General features: G+C 48.1%; 1 long non-coding RNA gene across 8 annotated transcripts; it reads left to right on the top strand.

Annotated features, from left to right (window-relative positions):
* The first annotated feature begins 1,935 nt into the window (after positions 1-1,935).
* On the top strand, positions 1,936-19,996 carry LOC109438137 (uncharacterized). 8 transcript variants are annotated; one of them, XR_012495427.1, is made up of 6 exons: positions 1,936-7,009; positions 8,913-9,150; positions 9,991-13,721; positions 13,866-14,102; positions 15,106-15,410; positions 16,674-19,996. It is a non-coding gene; the product is annotated as an uncharacterized LOC109438137 (long non-coding RNA). The 8 variants fall into 8 exon arrangements; XR_012495426.1 differs by having other exon boundaries at positions 8,913-10,040; positions 10,658-13,721; XR_012495422.1 differs by having other exon boundaries at positions 8,913-13,721; positions 16,674-18,171; positions 18,329-19,996.
* Positions 19,997-20,450: the final 454 nt, after the last annotated feature.

Here is a 20,450-nt window from a genome sequence, read left to right as displayed (position 1 = left end):
TCACAGTTGTAACAACAATGTCCCCAAACACTGCCAAATGTCTAGTCACCAAACACCCACAGTTCTAGATTGGATGAAGTAGCTGCAACAGGGATACAGATTAAATAAGAAGACAACTTCAGTCGGTATGAAAACCATTTTTCCAACAAGCAGATGCATGTACTGTTTTCCAGGGTGGTGATGGCCTATTGTGTTAGTCAGCTAGAGTTGCCACAACAAAATACCACCGTGTGGGTCCCTTAAACAACAAAAATTTATTCTCTCACAGTTCTGGAGGCGAGAAGTTCAGGTTCAAAGTGTCAGCAGGTTAGGTTTCTCCTGAGACCTACTTCCTTGCCTTGCAGACGGCCGCCTCCTCTGCATCCTGATGTGGCCTTTGCTCTGTGTGCATGCACCCCTCGGGTCCAAATTTCCTCTTCTTATATGAACACCAGTCATATTGGATTAGGGAACACTCACATGACCATTGTTAACCTTACTCACCTCTTTAAATCACCCCATCTCCAAATACAGCCCCATTCTGACATACTGGCTGGTTAGGATTTTCAACATATGAATTTCGTGGGGGGGCACACACAATTCAGTCAATAACACCTATCAATGCAACACAATGTCTTGAGTTGAGAGTCAGTTACCAGGGACATTGTAGGGCAGCTTTGTTCTGTACTGCATACAGAAGACGACAAGCCTGGAGACCTTCTAATTACGAGATTCTGTGCAGCTGGGAGGAGGGCAGAATAAATTCCAAATGGAGAAAATGGGGAAAGCCCTGTAGAGCAGCCATCATTTCAACCTGACATTAAAGGCTGTAGGCCTAGGCAAAAATAATGGTAGAGAAGGTAGAAGAAAAGGGATTCAAATTGGACAGAATGGCATAGCTAACAGCACAGGTGGGAGGAGAGGTTAGCATATGCTCATGGAGTTAGAAATATGCTTAAGCACTTGTGAAACAGGATGTGTGTTAGGGCACAGTACAATTTGGTAGAACACTTACTTGGGGAGTAACTTGAACTCTGCCCTGCACACCTTAAAGCTCTCTGGGCAGAAGAAAACCCCACTCAGAGCCCAGCTGTTCATGGCCAGCTTTTGTTTGGCCTCAGCTGGTACAGACCTCAGACAGCTGGCATAGACCTCAGACAGCTGGTACAGACCTCAGACAGCTGGCATAGACCTCAGACAGCTGGTACAGACCTCAGACAGCTGGCATAGACCTCAGACAGCTGGTACAGACCTCAGACAGCTGGCGTAGACCTCAAACAGCTGGTACAGACCTCAGACAGCTGGTACAGACCTCAGACAGCTGGCATAGACCTCAGACAGCTGGCATAGACCTCATACAGCTGATACAGACCTCAGACAGCTGGTACAGACCTCAGACAGCTGGTACAGACCTCAGACAGCTGGTACAGACCTCAGACAGCTGGCATAGACCTCAGACAGCTGGTACAGACAGCTGCTACAGACCTCAGACAGCTGGTACAGACCTCAGACAGCTGGCGTAGACCTCAGACAGCTGGTACAGACCTCAGACAGCTGGCATAGACCTCAGACAGCTGGCATAGACCTCAGACAGCTGGCATAGACCTCAGACAGCTGGTACAGACCTCAGATGGAGGGAGGTCTTCAGATGCTTATTCGTGAGCAGCCCCAGAGATCAAATGAGGGCAAATTTCTTGAAAGAGAAAACTCTCGGAGGTGCTTTGCAAAGGGCTGGCTGTTCTGCTTCACCAAATGTTGTAAAGTCATTCTGGCTGCAAGCCATGAGTCTGAAGCACTTTCTTTCCCTTCTTACAGGTGCTGGCCTTATTACAGGTCTCTTCCACAGGTATCCAGAATACCAATGTGCCAAAAAAGGGGGGACCTGTAACTTCTCCCCGTGCCCGCTCTTTACCAGGGTTGATGGTGCCTGTTACAGTGGGAAGGCCAAGTGCTGCGTCTGAGCTGGGAGCCACGGAGGCAAAAGGCGGGAGCCATGTGAACACTTCGTAAGCGTTGTTTTAATAAAAGAAGACTTTTTTTTTTTTTTTTTTTTTTGACGCATACCTCCTTCTTCGGACCAAAATGAATCTTGTGTTTCCTTCTGGAAGAGGTTAAGAAAGTATGGGGGTTAGAATTGAGACTGGCCAGGCCACAACGCCTGCAAGTTCAGGACCGAGGGTGATGACAGGGCCTGAGTGAGGTCACTGCCACAGCGTCTTATCACCAAACCAACAAGTGAGTGACCCAGAGGGTCCACCTGCAATCAAGGATATGTGGTGAGGAGACAGACGACACAGCGTCAGGCCCTCTTGGTCCTAGCAGTACTCACCCCAAATTCAGTGGTCTCAGCAGCCTGTTCAGTGAGATAGTCCATCTGAGGAGCCCAGAAGTACTACTGCCTTGCCTCCCTTCTGGGTTGGGGACAGTGAGTGGTTACCTTAGCATTTGAGAACCTCTGTTATGACTGTAAAACTAGTCTTCTCGAGTTTCACTCTCTAGGCCTAATATCTGGGTTCCCGAATGATGATTTTTGACTCTACCACAATCACAAACCCTTGTTATATGTCACTTAAAAGGCATGTGCTATGACCACAACTTCTGCATTTCATTTCTTCTGCACCATTTAGCCTGTAGACACCTGTTGATGGGGGAGAATGGGTCACCTTCTCTTTCTTCTAATAAATGTCTTACAAATCCCAATGAAGCAACTATTGTCTCCTCAATTGGCAATGGCAATTTCATAGTCCACATCAATAAACTGTAAGGACAAATGAAAGTCAACCATTGTAAAAACGTTTGTCCCCATCCGCCAGTGGAAAATGTAGACATAACATCCCTCTTTTCTGAGGAAAAGGCAGAGAGAGGAAATGCTGGTTTATGTTGTAGAAATGAACCTCTGCTCAGGTGTTCTCACTAATAGATACACAGTGTGTGGTTTTCATCACAGCGCCTCCAGACCTCTTCCTTCCCGCAGAAAGCTAAGAAATAATCCAGGACCACTCTATTTTGAGAAGAAATTTCGGGCATGCTATCTACCTCTAGATGTTATGTTAAAAGCAGATTCCCAGCTGAGCCTTCCCACCTAGTCCAGCCAGCATTTTGGTTTCCCAAAACCTGATTCCTGAGGCAGAGAACAAACCCACATCGATGTATTTGCATCACATCCCTCAGTTTGTGAGGCTGTAATTTGGCCTGCCCTGCCAAGAGTTCTTCAAGTGACCAAAAGCATATTTCTATGAACCCCAGCCATGAAGACGTCACGGACTCTCTCAGGAACACGATGATATGACATCAACAGCACTGTCCCCAGAAATAAGTCTCAGAAGCAGAAAGACGAGAAGATTCTTGCAACCCTTCCATTCCCAACGGCATTTGGTCCCAGGGCTCATATAACTACAGGGAGAGAATCCCTTGCTGCAAGTTTTAAAAGGGGTTGCAACTGAGATTGTTCTCGTGTCCTCGTCCCCCAGTGCTCAACGCCTACAGCTTACAGAGCCCTGGCAGGACCCAGAGACCTGTCTTCCTGAGGTGAGGCCCTTGCCGCTTCTCACTCCCTCACTCAGCAAGACAAACAATACGGCATCACTTCTCCCTTAGAGGATGACCTCTTACTTATTTAATAATTCACTATTCCCCCATGATACATCTTCGTGCCACTTACCACCACCCTCACTGTTTCAGCCCTTCCCTTCGCCAGACTGAAACGTGGGAGTCATTCCCTGACCCCTCCTGCAGGAAACATGGCTTTCAAGTGAAGGACCATGCATCTAGTTGTCTGCAATCCACGAGGCTCCTAAGTGGTTCCAAACCCAAGTTCATGGTTCCTATGATAGCGTCTGCTTAGATGAAAGAGACAGTACTGATTTGAGAAAGCTCCCTGTGCATTTCCAGGTCCAACCTGTCACTGCTGCGGCTGTCTGTAGGGCCTCCCTGAATCCCGTGCCTCCGTAGTTACTAAGCACGCTGACTGCTCTGAGTGGAAGAAGAGTCCCCTGGGCCAGCCTGGATTTGCATGGCTGCCCTTTGAAGGCGTCTCTCCCACCCAATGACTGTGCCTTTGGGGGTGGGGGGTCTGTCACCATGATGAGCATCCTTCAAAGGGAGTTCACGGAGGTGCCCCAGGAGGTGGCTGAAGCAGCCCTTGCTCCACTGCTGTCACTTTCTGTCTCTGACTGGATGGGGCATTCACAGGTCCCACACCCGGAGACTGGTGGCTCAGTGTTTAAGGAAAAAGTGGTCACAAAACAACAAATTTAGCAGATGAAGCTGAGACCACCACCACACTCTTAGATGCAGACCCCAGCGCCTCTGAGGTGGATTGATTGGGACACCCTGGAGAGGGAGGTGGCACTCAGAGCAGCAGCCTCTGGGGCCACCAGGAGCTTGTCAAGTAACCACCACCCTCACCCCCCAAAAAATGAAAAGGAGGTGGTCAGCAACAGACCGGAGACCACAGAGGAAATATTTTAGCCACCCCCAGATATGAGCAATTCTAAAGGAATTTGTTTAAGAAAAGAAAAAGTGGGGACGAGAGGACTAATTCTGTGGAGGAGAGGGGCCTCCCGGGAGAGAGCAAAGGGCAGATTTCCCTTCTTACCAGCGGGAGACAGAAACTGAAAACCTCCGCTTCAGGGACTAAAAGCCTAAAAGACAGGAAACGGGGAGGAGGGTGACTTGAAAACTTATGCACTGAGCAACAGCTCTAGCGTCACAGCGCTAGCCCTGGCTGGCTTATTCATTTAACAGCAATGACAAACCCCTCGGCACAAGGGGAGAAAGTAAAAGCTGATTAAATGAATTGTGTATATGTACGTGGATATAATATTTTAATATAAGCATGTAATAGGGAAACTGTATATGTATACATCACATATAATTAAATTAGAACAACGTTCCATACTTTGATTCCATTGGAAAGCCAAAATTTATATACTAAAGAATTTATATAGCGAAAATGATTGAAAAGGGCACCGATTGGTTTTTGTGCCTGTGCAACGGAAGTGTTGAATTAACTTTACCAATTGCTAAAATGCACCAACTGACAAAGCTTCATAATTAATACTGGGGTTCAAGTTATAGTCATACCTGAGGAGTTCACTAAATTTAAACATTTAGTTTAAATTTGCCCCCTAAAATTTTAAGAAAGTAACTAAAGTATTTCAAAAAAGGAAAAGTAAGTATGCCCCTCCCTTTAACTGTCGCCTTGCCTGAATTTCCCATCTTCATAGTTCCCATGACCTAGAATATTCCATATTGGGCATTGATGCTGTAACATAATAAATCAAAATTAAAATAAGTCTTGACGCTTACAAATGGACCTGATAAAATGGGGCCTCATGGACCCCCCAGATGACATTGTTAATTTGACCCAATGTAAGTTGAACTAGGGACTTCAAAGGATTAAAACTTATTATATAAAACAATTAATAAGTGGGTGACTATTCCCACTGCTTCTCTCTTTGACAGCCCAATCTTGCCTGTTCTTAAATCTGGAAAATATAAAGGGCACCTCCTGGTGGATTACTGCGCCCTTAATAACTGTGATGCCAGCCATCAGGGCCCCCATACCCAACAGCCAACAGTATTAAATTTACTAACTCTATTCAGTCAACAACTGTTCAATATTTCACTCCTATGGATTGGGCTAACACATTCTGTTCAGTGCCTATTTCAGCAGCCTCTCAACTGTGGTTTGCCTTCATCTCTCAAGGGACACAATGCCCCTTCTCCAGCCTTCGCTGGGGCAGCTCAGCTGTGCTGCCATCCTATGTGGTCCGTGCAGATGAGATCTTCACTACGCCCGCCTTTCTCCAGGAGCACAGATATGACATCACATTGATGACATCCTGCTCCCAGGAGCTCCACTGGACACACTGATTCAGGACACATAAGTCTGGCATCCTTTGGTCCACTTTGGGCTCTGGTAGCAACACCCCTCATTTATACACTTTACTTCCCAGATTAAAATCAACCAATAGTTCCATGGGTGCCACAGTGACCCCTTCCCTGAAGAGGCCTTGGCAACCTCTTCTCAGGCCTCCTGGGTTTTCTGGACCACATGATGGCCCTTACTTGCCCAAGAGCTTCCCATCCATGGAACTGACCCTCTCCTCCTTGGGCTATCCACCATTAAAACCACCAAAACTGGCTACCTACTGGGGTCTCCTGGAAATAGAGGTTCTCACAGAGCGTGTAACCCCACACCCAGCTGCCCATTATGTTTTGGGTCATGGAAACATGAATTGTAGCTTTGTGACACTCCTGTTCTCAGAGCATCCATGCTGATGTATCCTAGGATGCAAATGTCATGATACCTGCAACTTCCTCTCAAATGGCTCAAAGCAAATAAATGTTGCAAAACCATTACAATTGGTGCATCAGATGGAGTGTGTACCGGGGCTCTGCACTGGGTTTGCAAAGAAATGTATGTCTGAAGTTTTTCAAAATGAAAAGGATGGGGAAGGAATGAAAAAAAATCCTAAGAACCAAGATATGCAGCATAAGAGAAGATTCAAATAAAAAGTTTGCATTAAAATCCTCTAATCTTACATTTGGACTTGAACTATCACTAAAAGTCATGGCATTGTGGTTGTTTTCTCTTAACAAAGTGTGTGTATTTCTCAGCCTCTGCCCCTGAAAATTCAGTGACAACCAGTAACGATGCACACCTTTACCACACAGGCTATGGTCTCTACTCTTTCCCACTAGAAAGAACCAAGATCATCTAAGCAAATAGCAAATTCTAGGCCTGGCACATGAGGCGTCCAAGATGAGCCTGGATACCGTGTTGTGCTAGAAAGTAGGAAAACTATCGAAAACTGATGGGTCGCGTCTAAAGAGCTCCAGCTCCAGACTGAAGGGGACCCACCAGGCAAGGATGGGACATTTCCATCATGGCAGAGAATGATGACTACACCCGACGGAAACATATTAAATATGTAAAAATCCATGAGTTCATAATGACACTTGAAAAACAAAATTGTCTATACTTGGAGTTTGTTAAGGCATCAACTCATCACTCTGAAAATTGGTAAGTAGAATAAAAGATCAACCACTTATCTACCCTTCTGGTATAAACTGTATTGCAGAGTAGACTACTTATATGAAAGAAATGCCTTCTTTATAGAAAATGTCCAGCTAATAAAAAAAGAAGGGTGGTAGAATTAGCAAATCACCACTTTGCACCCCTGAATGAAATCCTAGGTCTAAAACAATTGTCCATGGATTGCTTTAAAACCATGTGGTGAAAAGCTTGGCAGAGACTTTGGAAATCGGAGGTGGGGGCTGACACCAGCCAAGCTCAGTGCTCAGCTTGTCCTCGCTGCAAGTGAGACAACCAGACATTGATGCATCTCCTGTTGTGGTGTAATAGGAAGTTTGCAGCACCACCTATGAACTGTTCTGGCCTAAAGCAGTTGAACCTGAAACTAATCTAGTCTCTAGATCTAACTAACAATTTACAGGAAATACAGAAGTTAGAGAAACAAGTCAAACAACATCATAAGGAAGCAACCAGTCAAACCCAGAATGTGAGACATTCTACGGGACAAATGACCTAGTTTCTCCAACAACCCAACGGCATGAGGAAAAAGAAAGAGGACGCTAGAGAAAAAGAGAGGAAAGAGACAAAGCGACCATGTGCAGGCCTCGTCTGGATTGCGCACTGAACAGACCAATTGCAAAAAGACATTTTTGAGTCAGATAAACATGAACATGGGTTGGGTAATATCAAAGGCTGATTATGAATTGTATTAGGTGTGACAGCAATAGGGCAGATGTTAGAAGAGAAATGTTCTCACCAGTTAAAGACGCACACTGAAGTGTTGATCCCTGAAATGATGTTATCTAGGATTTGCTTTAAAACACTCCAACAAAAACAAGAAAGGCAGGTGAGAAAGAAATAAAAAGAACAGAGGGGAAGCAAGATTTATAAAATATTGAAAAATATTAAAGCTAGGAAATAAGAATATTAAATTCATTATATGTTTATGTATACTTGAAATTTTCATAAGCAAAAGTCAAAGAGACAAAGATAGGAAGAGGAGGGAGGAAAAGAGGAAGGAGGGAGGGAAGGAAGGAAGGAAAGAAGGAAGGAAGGAAGGGAGGGAGGGAGGGACATGGGGAGGATTTATTATTATAACTGCCCCTCCTCATTTTGGCCAGCACCATTTTTCTCTCTTGAAGCCCTTGAAAGTCATTAAAACGGTACTATTGTATCGCTGGGCTTTTATCTGATTAGTTAAATAAAAGGAGAGGATGAGAGTAGAGGTACAATGGAATATGATTGGGGAAGCATATGCTTTGTTTTAGTAAGAATTCATTTTACTGAAACCTTCGGTGAATTAGAACGCTGATGAATTGAACTGCCAGTGGGTAAACCCTTCCCATTTCAGCTCTTTTAAAGAAAGTTTCAGTGGACATTGGGCCCTAGTTTTCCTGCATCAATGGACCCTGATGACATTTCTATTCATCATGGTCCACGGCAAGGAGGGGCTGACTTCCCAGTCGTCACCATGTGGGATTAGATGCTGATGTCAATGGTTTAGCACATGGGCTGGCAAACATTTGCCTCTAAAGGGCCAGATAACAATATTCTCAGTGTTGCCAGTTATGTGGTATCCGTCACAACCACTTGACTCTGCTTCTATAAGGAAAAAGGAGCCATGGACAGTGTGTAAGGAAATGGGAGAAGCTGTGTGTCAACAAAACTTTATTTACAAAAACAGACTTGGCCCAAAGACCATAGTTTTCCAACTTCTGGTTTAGCTGATTCTGTCCAGTGTTTAGGAAACGGGTATGCTTTTACATGACTAATTTCTTCCAAGAATAGGTAAAGTATCCACAAATAATCAAAACTAATAATTTTTAAAATCATAGTATTAGGAAGGCTTAGGAGAAATCCCTAATTCCCCTGCTTTTATTTCCTCCGATAGATCGCAAGCTGAACGCAATTGATGAACAAAAGCCACCTAAGATCTTTATTGTTAAAAGTCCGACCTTGGAAGACAAGACGTTCTTAAAGGAAATTAAGTCAGCTTTCAGTTGGATCCACGATTGTTCTGCTCAGAACAGGTCTGAGAGGGAGCTGAGTGACAGTTTTCTTGGACCCTTAGAAAATGCTGCGCTCAGACGTGACCTGCTGAATTCTGGGGTGCTCGAGGGATGTAAAAGGTAAACTTCCCATTTAGAGCAGCTCTCATCTGGGACCTATCACACCTCAAGGTCATGGTTCACTCCACATGCATCTAACCAGCCGAGTTCAATGGCTAAGAACTCGGAGCAATCCAGTGTGACAGTGCCTCCCCCACCTAAATGCAGACTCTTTTCTGACCCATGAACAGTGGGGCTCATTTTAACACTGCAGACTAACGGCCTCGTAGCTCCTGACCTCAGTCATTCAATCACAGAATTCTTGTCAGCACATAGCACCTTTCTGACACACTACCCCTGTGACTGTCCCCCTCTAAACCATGATTCATTGGTGTGTGTTCCCTTACTGGCAACAAAATGGGCTCAGCGCTGGCTTGGGGAGCACTGCCATGGTCACTGCCGACAGGAACTAGGAGAGGAGGAGGGAGCCCCCTGATGGGACAGGAGCCAGGCTCCCCTCAAGAGGCAGGCGGACTATGGTGGCTCACCCAACTGCCAATGGAACCAAAGAGCCCCCGGGGCTGGGCAATGACCCCTCATGCCTGCCCAGGGCCAGGTGGCCTCAGAACACCTCCAAGGGAGGGAAGTGCTTCCCCCTGGGCGGGACCAAGGAAGCCATGCCCTCACGGCCACCTCACCCTGGCCAAAGTCTCCCCCAACCACGTGTGTTCAATTAATTGTCATAACTGACATCAGACCAGCTGCTGGGAGGACCCCTTAAGCCCCTTCCTCCAGCCCAGGGGTTCACTCCACCAGTGAAGGGCAGATGCCATAGGGAACATAGGTGAAAGGTCTGCTCAATCTGCTTTCTATTCTTGTTGTTTGTACTTAAGTTTTGTTTTGTCATTTTCTGAAAAACAGCCTCACTGAACAAACATGTGAAATGCTCCCTGCAATCATTTGTTCCTTGGGTAAGTCACGTCTGACTTGACTAGTGTGTTTCTGACAAGTGACAGAACAGGACTTCTGAAAGTGACACTGCAGCAGCTCCTGCTGCTCCCCAGCCATCCAGCTCTTGTCAGCCCAGCTGCTCCGACAAAGCACCTCAGACTGGGTGGCTGATAACCAACAGCAATTCACTTCTCACTGTTCTGGAGGCTGAAAGTCCGAGCTCAGGGTGCCAGTGCGGTCAGTTCCTGGTGAGAGCCCCCTGCCCAGTTGCACATGGCTGACTTTTCCCTGTGTCCTCCTCACATGGTGGAGGGGCAAGAGATTCTTGGGGGTCCCTTTTATCGGGGCCCTAATCCAATTCACAAGGGCTGTACCCTCATGACCTGATCACCTCCCAAAGATCCACCCGATACCATCACACTAGTATTGGGTTAGGCTTTCAACGTATGGATTTTGGGGAGACACAAGCACACCCCAACAGAACATCATTTGCTTTCAGCACTGCAGTAAGCGTTAGGGCCCCTTTCCCAATCCCACACCGGTGGGGCAGGCTCTCTCAGGTGGCCAGAATATGCTTGGTTTGGAAACACACATCGCGAGCATAAATGTACTAACCTTCTACCTGGCTTTAATGTAGTGACCCGGACAAATATGCTGAACTCTCGCCTTTGCCTAAGTCATCCCGCCGCATGTCGGAGCAGCAGCCACGGGGAGGAGGGTCACAGGGGCTCCGCGTGGAGCTGTCCAGCCAAGGTCACTCTCTCCCCACGTCTGAAACTGACCAAACCCACAGCCCACCCCACCTCTTCCCTGCAGGGCGGGGTTACTTCCCTCGGGGTACAGATCAGGAGCCCTCCTCCTCTCTTTCTGACTCCCAGGGGCCTTCAGGTCCTCACATTCCTTCTGCTCTGGACATATACTTCCTGCCCCCCACCCCCTATGCTTCTGAATTCCTTCTTCATAGTTTGCCCCTGCTAATTGGTCTAACAGTCTTCCCAAGTATATGCCCCAGGCACTCCTGGACATTGCCCAGTTTAAATATTCAAAGATTTGTTTGCATCATCCTCATAAACCACCGAGAACCTTCTGAACATTCTCGATTTGTGCCTTTCCTAGCTGCCACTCACACCCCACCGTGGTCTCAGATCTCCTGGCTCTGGGCCTAGAGGCCTATGCACAGCAGACTTCCGTACTTATCGGTAATGATGTAAAATCGGGTGAATTTAGGAAACCCATCCCCTGTGTGTAAACGAGGTTCATGTGTTTGCGCCATCAGGAGAACTATGGGCGCAAAGCCAGAGGCCTGCGGCTCCCCAGTCTACAGGCCCCTGCTGAGTCCCCCCTGGGGACCGCGAGGCAGGAGTGGGGTTGCAGAAACTGCAAACTCGGATCCAAGTGCTGCTATAGGAAGGAACTGCTAGGACGAGGGTGCAGACCCAGGCTGGGGCAATTCCGCCAGAAACGCAAACCCACAGGAAGCAGAGCAGGCCCCTCCCCCAGCCTAGGGGCCTCCTGGTGCCCCCTGTGGGTGGGGAGAAGCCAGGCTGCCCAGTCCAGGCCTGCGTCGGAAAGGGGGTGCAGAGCAGAGTACAGAGGTTGGGGCTTAGTAACCTGCCCACAACTCTGTTCTGTGAAAATCAGGGTACCGTGTGGGTACAGTGTCACCCAGGCATCTGAAACCTATCCCGGACAGCAGTCATCTGGGCAGCCGCCATGCTACCCCCAGACTTTTCTGCCTCTACGTCAGCCAAATGTTCAGATTCACTTTTTCCTCTGTGCCAGTGCCAGCTGTTTTAATCATTTCTTTATGCTTTGTGGTCAGTGAGTCCGTCTCCCCTTAGATCCACTCCCTCCAGCCACAGAAATGTCCGTGTCGAGGGCCCACTACCAGAGTAGGTCACACTGAAATCCAGGTGAGGAAAGGACCCCACATTCATTTCCAATTCACACAGACCTGGATCTTTGGATGAGAGCCTTAACTTCTCTGGTCCTTAGCTTTCTGGAGAATATGAACAGGAGTAGAACAAATGTACCCCCAAGGTTCATATGGGGATTCAGTGAGCTAGCGCATGTGTAACACTGGCTCAGCTCAGTCCCCGACACAACACAGACAGGAACTCGGGGGATGGCAGTCCCCTTCCCTGTTCCCGACCTCATCCTTGGAAGTGCAGCCGTGGGAAGGAGAACGTGTGGTTATCTTGTCCAGCCGGTCAGTGTGATAAGGACACTGACGGGCCCACCTGCTCACGGTTCCTCCGTCACCTCATCTGCCCGTGTCACTAACAAGCTGGTTTTTCTGCTTCTGTGGGTTGAAGAGCCTCCATTCATGACACGGAGTCTGACTCAGAGCTGAATCAGAATCCATGTGCAAGAAGAGAGGAGTTACCTGCAATTAGAGACTCAGAAGGTCACAGAGCTGGAAAGAACCAGCACAGTGGAAACGGAGAAAGACTTAGAAACTGTTCATAGCGGGGAATGTGAGGGGGACCCTCTCCTACCACCTACCACCTCCTAGGCATGCCTCCTTGGACAAGTTCCTTAAAATGCTCAGGTTCGTACTTTTCCTCCCTTAAAATTATGGCAAACATTGTAATCAACCAGAAAATGTGTCTGAGAATTCACTGAGTAAACTGATATCACCGGTTTGACTGAAACATCTCAAGACATTGGGTCGCAAACTTGAAATGCTTTCATCTCCCAAAAGCCAGTAATGGTGTCTCATTTCAATTCCATGATGTTTCAATAACTTTCAGTTATTTAAGAATCCCTTTCTAGTCCTTGAGATGTAGACTTGTCTATTTTTAAACTTCAATCTCACGCCCTCCTGCCCCCTGTGGGCTAGACCTGAGTTATGGAGGGTGTGAGGGTGGGGAGAGAGGGGTGCCCACACTGGCCCCTCTTTCTTCATCATATTTAGTCCTTCGGGTGGGGACGAGGGGTGCATAATGTTCTCTGTCAGAAGAACCACCCACTAGACGAGCTGGGTTCCTGCCCCCTGGGTTGCTCATCAGTGCTGCTCTCACTAGCATGGACCGCTCCCTCTGTGTGGCAGGTACCTCACGTCTGCTCTCTCATGGGCTGGTTCTCCAGAAGGTCCTACGGAGCCCCCCACCCTACTCACTGGCATGGGACATCTGGTTCAGGCTCAGTGTGTCCCCACCAGCTCCCTTCAGAGGCACCAGCCCCCAATCTCTGGCTTTTGAGATCCTTTCACCCAGTAGGTGGTCCGTGTGGAATGCAACTTGATGACCTAAGTCCAGCCGTTTCCACAGTGTTCTACTAGAAAAGTCCAGATCCTTGGAGGCAAAGCAGTAGGGGTTTAAACCACCTGCCCCATCACAGCACCCAGCTGTCAGCCTTTCTCCCCGACTGCTCTCCTCATGCTCCAGAAGAATCTGTGCTCCATCCAGGGAAAATTCAGAAGGTAGCACGTGGACACATCACCTCTAAACGTGTGGAAAGTCAGGAGAAGGACGCGTTGTTGTTTGCGCTCCCTACTAGGAGAGGAGGGGCTGGGACGTGCAGCTCCCCAAAGGCTGACCCTGGCAACGTCTCGAAGACAGCGGGAAGCCAAGTTCCCTAAGAGTACAGCGGTCGTCGTAGTGGCGAAGAGAAGGTGAAGGAGAAGCACTTGCGCATGAAGTAATGTGGAGCAAGATGATATTAAAAACTAGATGCAATTAATTAAAATGTTGCAAGAGGTGAGGATAAGTAATGTAGTCATTCTGAAGGGGAAAGAAGGAAGGAAAGAGAGGAAGGAAGGGAGGCGAAAAGAAAGAAAAGGCATGAGTTTTACAATACAGCCTCATCATTTCTACAATGATTATCCTTTTCTTTTTTTATAGGCAACATTATGGCAGGGCATTTACCACAAGAAAACAATCATAGAGGACTTTAAAAGTCTCCTAATCTACAGGATCGCAAACATCCTTAAAAGACCTGCCACTTAGGAGCAGTTCTGAGCAGTGACCAGCACCTCCCGCCCACCCCACCCTCCACATACACACACCAGGGTCCACATTTCAGATGATCAGGAATGTGTGAACCCTTCCTGCTATCATTCTCAGTGACAGCTTTTAAAGGTACGCTCTTAAAATATTTGAATTCCACAAACTCAAATCATTCCCGTGTGTTTTGAAGTCCTTTACACTCGTCAATAAACAGCCCTGTTACCACCTGACCAAGGAAAAAAGCTCACACTCTGTGAGGCAGACATGAAGCTGTTTCTGAACCACTTTGGTGGCCTGTCATCTCTAACCTCAGTGGCTCTCGCACCACATGGCCCATCAGAACCTTTCTATGAGTATTGACTGCGAACTCTTCTTTTGCAATTTTATTTTACGTGACATTTTTAAAGAAAGGAGCCCTAGGTCTCAAGTTCCACTATTAACTCATGCTGCAATTTTGAGTGAGCACCTACTTGTCACTAGTTAATACGTAAGACAGCAGGTTCAGGCCCTACAGGAAGGGTCAGCTTAAGGAAGAGCCAGACTCTGCCTGGTTCCAGGGGTGGGATGGGAACTTGACTTTCTCCGGCGCGCCATCTAGTGGCAAACACGGTAACGTGGGCCCCACGGGCCCACAGCATCTCCCTGGCTCCAGGATTTTATCAGGATCTCCAAACCAAATCTCTGAATGATCAATTCTCCATTGTCGAATTTTCCCAAACAGCTCTCTGAATGCACTTATCCTAGTAATCTATTGTCCCACAAATTTAAATTGTGTTTCAACAATTCAACAAAACCTTTTCACCATACGTGGGATGGTGACAGGTCTGGCACCAGGACTAGAGCGGAAACAGGGTGACAAGGCAGACACTAGGATGGGGGGGTGGGGAGGTGGGGGGGTGTTAGGTCAGACACTAGTTCAGGAACAAAAATAGAATTAATTGTGGAGCAGAGGCAAGCTTAACCTGCAAAAATAGAGGTCATGAGCTTCAAGGGCAAACTCACATACTGTCATATAAACTTGGGCATTGGCCTGACTGAAATATGAAACAGACATTTGGGGAAACCGTAGCAGCGGGACTAACATGGTGGAGACATGGTGCAACTAAAACTTTATAAAGATTCTTCTCTTCGGCAGGCTGTCAATTTGATGGATCGATATTCAGCAAAGTCATCATTTGGTGTGAGATGTGCAGCCCGCATATTGGTTTTCAGTGGACTGGTTGTTTTCCGTCATTCTGGCGTTAAGACACGCCATCACATGAACCAGCCCAATGAAATCATTTTCTGGGATGTGTTAGCATCAAAGGACTACGAACTGAATGCAAATTCAGGAACTGACATCCTGTATCAGTGATCAGTTTCAGCGCGGAAGCTACTGGATGGAAACTGCCAATTGTCCGTTACCCAGCGCTCGCAAGTGGCAGCTGTTGATGAAATAAGGTTATATTAATGTGTGGGTTATAATCAAAATGGAAATATAAAACCAAATATGTTTCTTAGAGGCTTCGGTCTTCAGAGGTTGCCTGGCTGGACATGGTGCTGTACCTGAGCCTGTGTCGTCCGTCATTGGGGTCCAGACATCCTGGAGCAATGTGGGGTTCATCCCTTAGATTTTTCTCTTAGCTCAGACTTCACTGGACCTTTACCTTGGGAGGGCAAGTCTCTCCCAATTACTCTCTTTTTTCAACAATTAATTAGCAATTTATCAGCTGCTTCTCTTTTTCAGATACTTTCAGACTCTTCTTTTAAAGTCCAATTTTCTTTCTATGATTAATCCATATATCTATTTGGGAAGAAAAGTCGTCCTTACAGCAGCCAGCCTCCTTATGCAGAAACAGGACATGCCTTCCGTTGAATCAAGCATCACTTTTTATCTTTCATGAGCAGTTTCTGTCTCTCTATAGAGGTCTTACATATTCACTCATAAGATTCTTTATAGGAATTTTATGTAAGCTTTGTTTTTACTTCTTCCTGATTGTGAATGGAATGGTTTTTTTCCATTTCATCTTTTTTAAAAAGGATGTTCTCTGACTACAGAATCTGATAAATTATATATATATATATATATATATATATATATATATATATATAATTTATGTATGAACTGAAGAAGAAAGTAAAGAAACAATAAAACACCAGCAATCACATGACCTGGAGAACACCAACACTAACACGTGCCCATATTTTCTTACCTTTATGCATATTTTTATGTAGTAGGTATGTTTTAGCTGCTGCTCATTTCCTATGTTGTGTATATTTAAAAGAATGCCACGAGTATTTTGACTTCACAAATATGATTTCTCTGATTCCACAATATTTAATCCTATGACTCCCCCACAGTTTGCTCCATTTGTTGGGATGGGTTTAACCAGGGAACCTGAACGTGAACCCTGCCCAGGTAACCCGAGCCTCTGGCTTCAGGGTCACAGGACAAGTCACTCGATATTTCCAATCACAGATACAGTTTAGCTCAGCTCACCCAGCGCTTTACGTACATTACGTGCATTATTATTTCATGCCATTGTCCCAGTGAAACCACGGAGAGGGGCTATCAGTCTGCTTTCTCAGTAGTCAACCTGTTGCATTTCTTAAATATGTTTAGGGTTAATTTGACGATCATCTTTTTTTTCTTAGAATGTTTGTGCAGTTGTTTTGTTTTGTTTCGTTTTCTGATGCTTGCGTTTCTCAACCTGGCAGCTACAGATATGTACAATGAGGTCATTAGGGTGGGCCCCAACCCAATGTGATTGAGGATGCACAGAAGAACAATACAAAGTCCTTATATGAAGAGGCGACAGACCCTTACAGAGGGAAGATGATGTGAAGACGCACAGGGTGAAGGCCGCCATGTGACAATAGTTATGAAGCCACGTGTCTGGCAAACACCAGGTGCTAGGACCAGGCAAAGCAGGGTTCTTCCTCAGAGCCCACAGAGGGAGCATGCTCAGTCGACACCCTGATTCCAGACTTCAAGCCTCCAGGACTGTGAGACAATAAATTTCTGTCATTTGAAACCACCCTGTCTTTGGCATTTTGTTGTGGTAGCTGGGAAACGAATGCAGGTGGGGTCCCTCTGACAGCTAAGTAGAGGACAGATGTGAGGTTCAAGGAAATTCTGGAGGTAGGAGACCAGTTGGGAGCCTATTTTATTGATCCTGGGAGAGACAACATGAGCCCAGCCTTGGAAGTGGAAGTAAGGATGGAGAGAAAAGATTAGGTAAATATTTAGGAGGTAAAAGCAGGTGAACTTGGCATTGATTGGTTGTGGGAGGTCAGGAGGAGGGACTTCTAAGATTCAACCCTGCAGTGTGATGCTGTCACAGGTGAAACTGAGCAATTCGGAGGAAGGGCAACTTTCAAGTGACAGACATGGATGAGTCAGGCCTGATGTCCTCAGTGCAGATCCCAGGACGTCTGAGGAATGGCGACCCCATCAGTTCTTGCAGATTTCTGTACATCAGAAAGGCCAGGTGTCTATACTGATCACCTTTCGCTGCAACAACAAACATCCCCAAATGTCAGCGTCTTCAGACAAACCACATCGGTTTCTCACCCAGAGCTTTGTTTGCATGTTGGCTGGGGTGGCCTCTGCTCCTGGCTGTGGGTTGGATCCAGGTCCACGTGTCACTCATTCTCAGATGCGTGCTTTGTGGGCAGTGGCTGCCTCTGACAAGCTCACCTTAAGGAAGCTGAGGGCTGAGCTGGGACAAAGGATATTGCCATTTCTTCCCACTGGCACCCAGTCAGGCCCTGAGGCAGCCAGTGTGGGGAGTAAGGACCCTCTCCTCTTGGGAATTGTGAGAATAGCAAACTGTCGTTTTGATGGCAGACATTTCCTGATCTGCTGGCCTGACTGCAGCTCGAATTTTCTACCTGTACACTGTGTCCAGAAGCAGCCAGTCTCTCATCTACCACAGCGTCCTTAGAATCTCATCCTCTTGACATGCGAATCTTGAGGCCAGGGGAGGGCTGAAGCCGCATCTCACCCAGCTGTGCCACATCTGGAGAAATGGGAAGTTCTGCAGACACGTCTCAGGATCAGAGAGAGGCCTCCCAACTCATGCTCCTGCTAACCTAGGAACTCGAGGAAGATGTGTTTCCGACTACGGGTCTCAGAGTTGAGGGTTCCCACTAGTCAGGCCTGAAAGGCTTTGTCCGAAGGCCACAGACTTGTTTGAACCATGGTTCTGCAGCCAGTGAGGTCTGGCCATTTCTCCTGCTCTCATTTCCTCCTTGGGCATTGCAATGTGACTTTTTGTTTTTTAAATGAGCCTTGGGAAGCCTCAACTTGTACTCTCCCCTGGGGAAAGTTTCCCAGGAAGGGAGACAGAGCTGGTGCTGCTTTTCCTCCCTTGCAGATGGCCTGTCTCTCTGGGACTCTGGGCCGGCCGAGTTCAGAGATTGGGTAAACCGTGAGAAACGCGGTGGCTTGGAATGAGGGACGTCAGAAACACATCCCTGTGGCCGGCTGATTGGGAGAACTTGGCAGCTGATGGCAAGGAGAAGCCGAGTGAGATGCGGCAGGAGACGCCAACAAGGGCCCTGAGGTTTGGAGCCTGACATCCGAAGGCCCGCCCAGCGCGGGTGTGGGCAGGGAGCCTGGCCCTGCCCTGGTCGAGGTGAGTCACGTTCCCCAGAGGCAAGTGGGAAGAGCACCAACAGAGGCTCACATGCCAGTGACTAACGTGGAAGTTATCAACACTCTGCTGAAAAATGTGTCCCAGCCTCCTCCCAGGAACAAGCCTCTTCCACCCCAACCTGCAAGGGCAGGTGAAGCCTCAGACCCTCAGCCTCTCTCACCAGAATGAGACCCTACAGGGCAGCGTTTCTCTGCCCACACTCCAGACCCTCCCTCCCACCCCACAAGCATCTCCTGGCTCCCTCCCACAAGCACAGTGTGCTCTCAGCCCAGGGTCAGACCCAGGGAAAAGGCGGGGCCAAGGCAGTCTGCGGTCACAGAAACCCAAAAATGACCTGGGTTTGGCCAGAGAAGGGACTCCCTAATCACGGCCCCTGGCAGGACCCCCCTTGCCTGGGTTTTCTGCTGGTATTGAGATGGGCAAACCCAAAAGACAGAGTTTCCAACTGGTCCTAACGATGGAGGCCACTTAGCTCCCCAGGTTGAGAGAGGTAGTGACGGAAGTGGACCAACTCCAATCCAGCTGCTCAGAGCAGACTCCTGGGAGGGACACAGACGCCACCATGGCCCAGCTACTAGGAAACAGAAAAGTCTAAGCTCAGGGTCATGTGTGCATGTGTGAACATGTACGTGTGTGTGTGCGTCATATGTGCACGTGTGTGAGAGTGTGCGTGCATGAGTAATGTGTGCAGGTGGTGAGTGTGGCACGTGTATGATTTCTCCTCCCAGTCCCAGCCCCAGGCCCCTGGCTTCCCCTTGCCGTCCTGTCTGTCACCAGCTCCTAGAACCTGAGCTTGTGGCCCAGGTGGACACTGCACTGATTCCTGCAGGCTGGTCCCATGCAGGCCCTTGACTGAGGCCCCCTGCAAATTCCTAAAAGGAGAGGTTGACAGACATTTCTGGCAATGTTCTGGACCCCGCCCCCCTCTGCATTCTCCAACGCAAGTTGAAAAGCCTGTTAAACTGGACCCATGGGCCTCCAGCTACACCGAGCCCCCCCCCCCCCCCAGCCAGTGGCTTCTCACCTGGCTGGACGTCCCCTGGGGCCCCTCCTGCTGCTGGTCCCTGGTCCCTGGGTCTGTCCCTCTCCTGTCACAACACAAGGAGTCTTAACACCCTTACTGGCCTCTTCCTTCTACTCTCTCTTCACTCTCAGGCTATTCTTCTTGTCGGGCTCTGCTACGTGCCTGGACCTGACCTCGCTTCAGGTCACTTACAACTAATGCTATAACCATGGTCCACCCACAAAACAGACCCATCATCCACACACGGTAAAGGAAAAGGGACCAATCATCCCTGGCATTACTGAGCACTTTCCAACGGGGAAGTGAGAGGAAGTTTACCCTCCCCGGCCCTTTGGAAGCAGCAGGTCAGGGAGGAGAGCGGCATTCTGGGCATTCTGACGGCGATTGGGCTGACCGTGGGAAAAGCTGGCCACCAGATCGAAGAACATGGTCAACAGTAAGCACAGTCGACTCAGGCGGCCACGGCCCACAGCAGGCGGTCTGGGAAAGGTGTTGTCCAGGGCTGGGGAGTCCGGTGACAACCAGGCAACCCTCCCCGTGTGGGCACCCAAATCTCAGCTGCCCCTCAGCTCCCTGATCCTTCCTCAGAGTCACACAGGAGAGAGTACACACCCTGCTGAGCGTGTGTATTCACAATAGCTCCCACCTTCCCAGCCTCCAGAGGCTTCTCTGGAGGCAGCTGCTGACCTGGTGGTGACAACTTGCTGTCACCGCAGGGGGCAGGGGCACCACTGTGACCAGCAAGCTTGAGCCTTGCTTCCATGGGTCCTTTGTGAAGAAAAGGGTGATCTCTGAATGCCTCTGCCACAGGCTGGG

The sequence above is a fragment of the Rhinolophus sinicus genome, linkage group LG04, assembly GCF_036562045.2.
Source record: "Rhinolophus sinicus isolate RSC01 linkage group LG04, ASM3656204v1, whole genome shotgun sequence".
NCBI classification, from domain to species: domain Eukaryota; kingdom Metazoa; phylum Chordata; class Mammalia; order Chiroptera; family Rhinolophidae; genus Rhinolophus; species Rhinolophus sinicus.
This window is presented reverse-complemented; position numbering and strand designations above follow the sequence as displayed.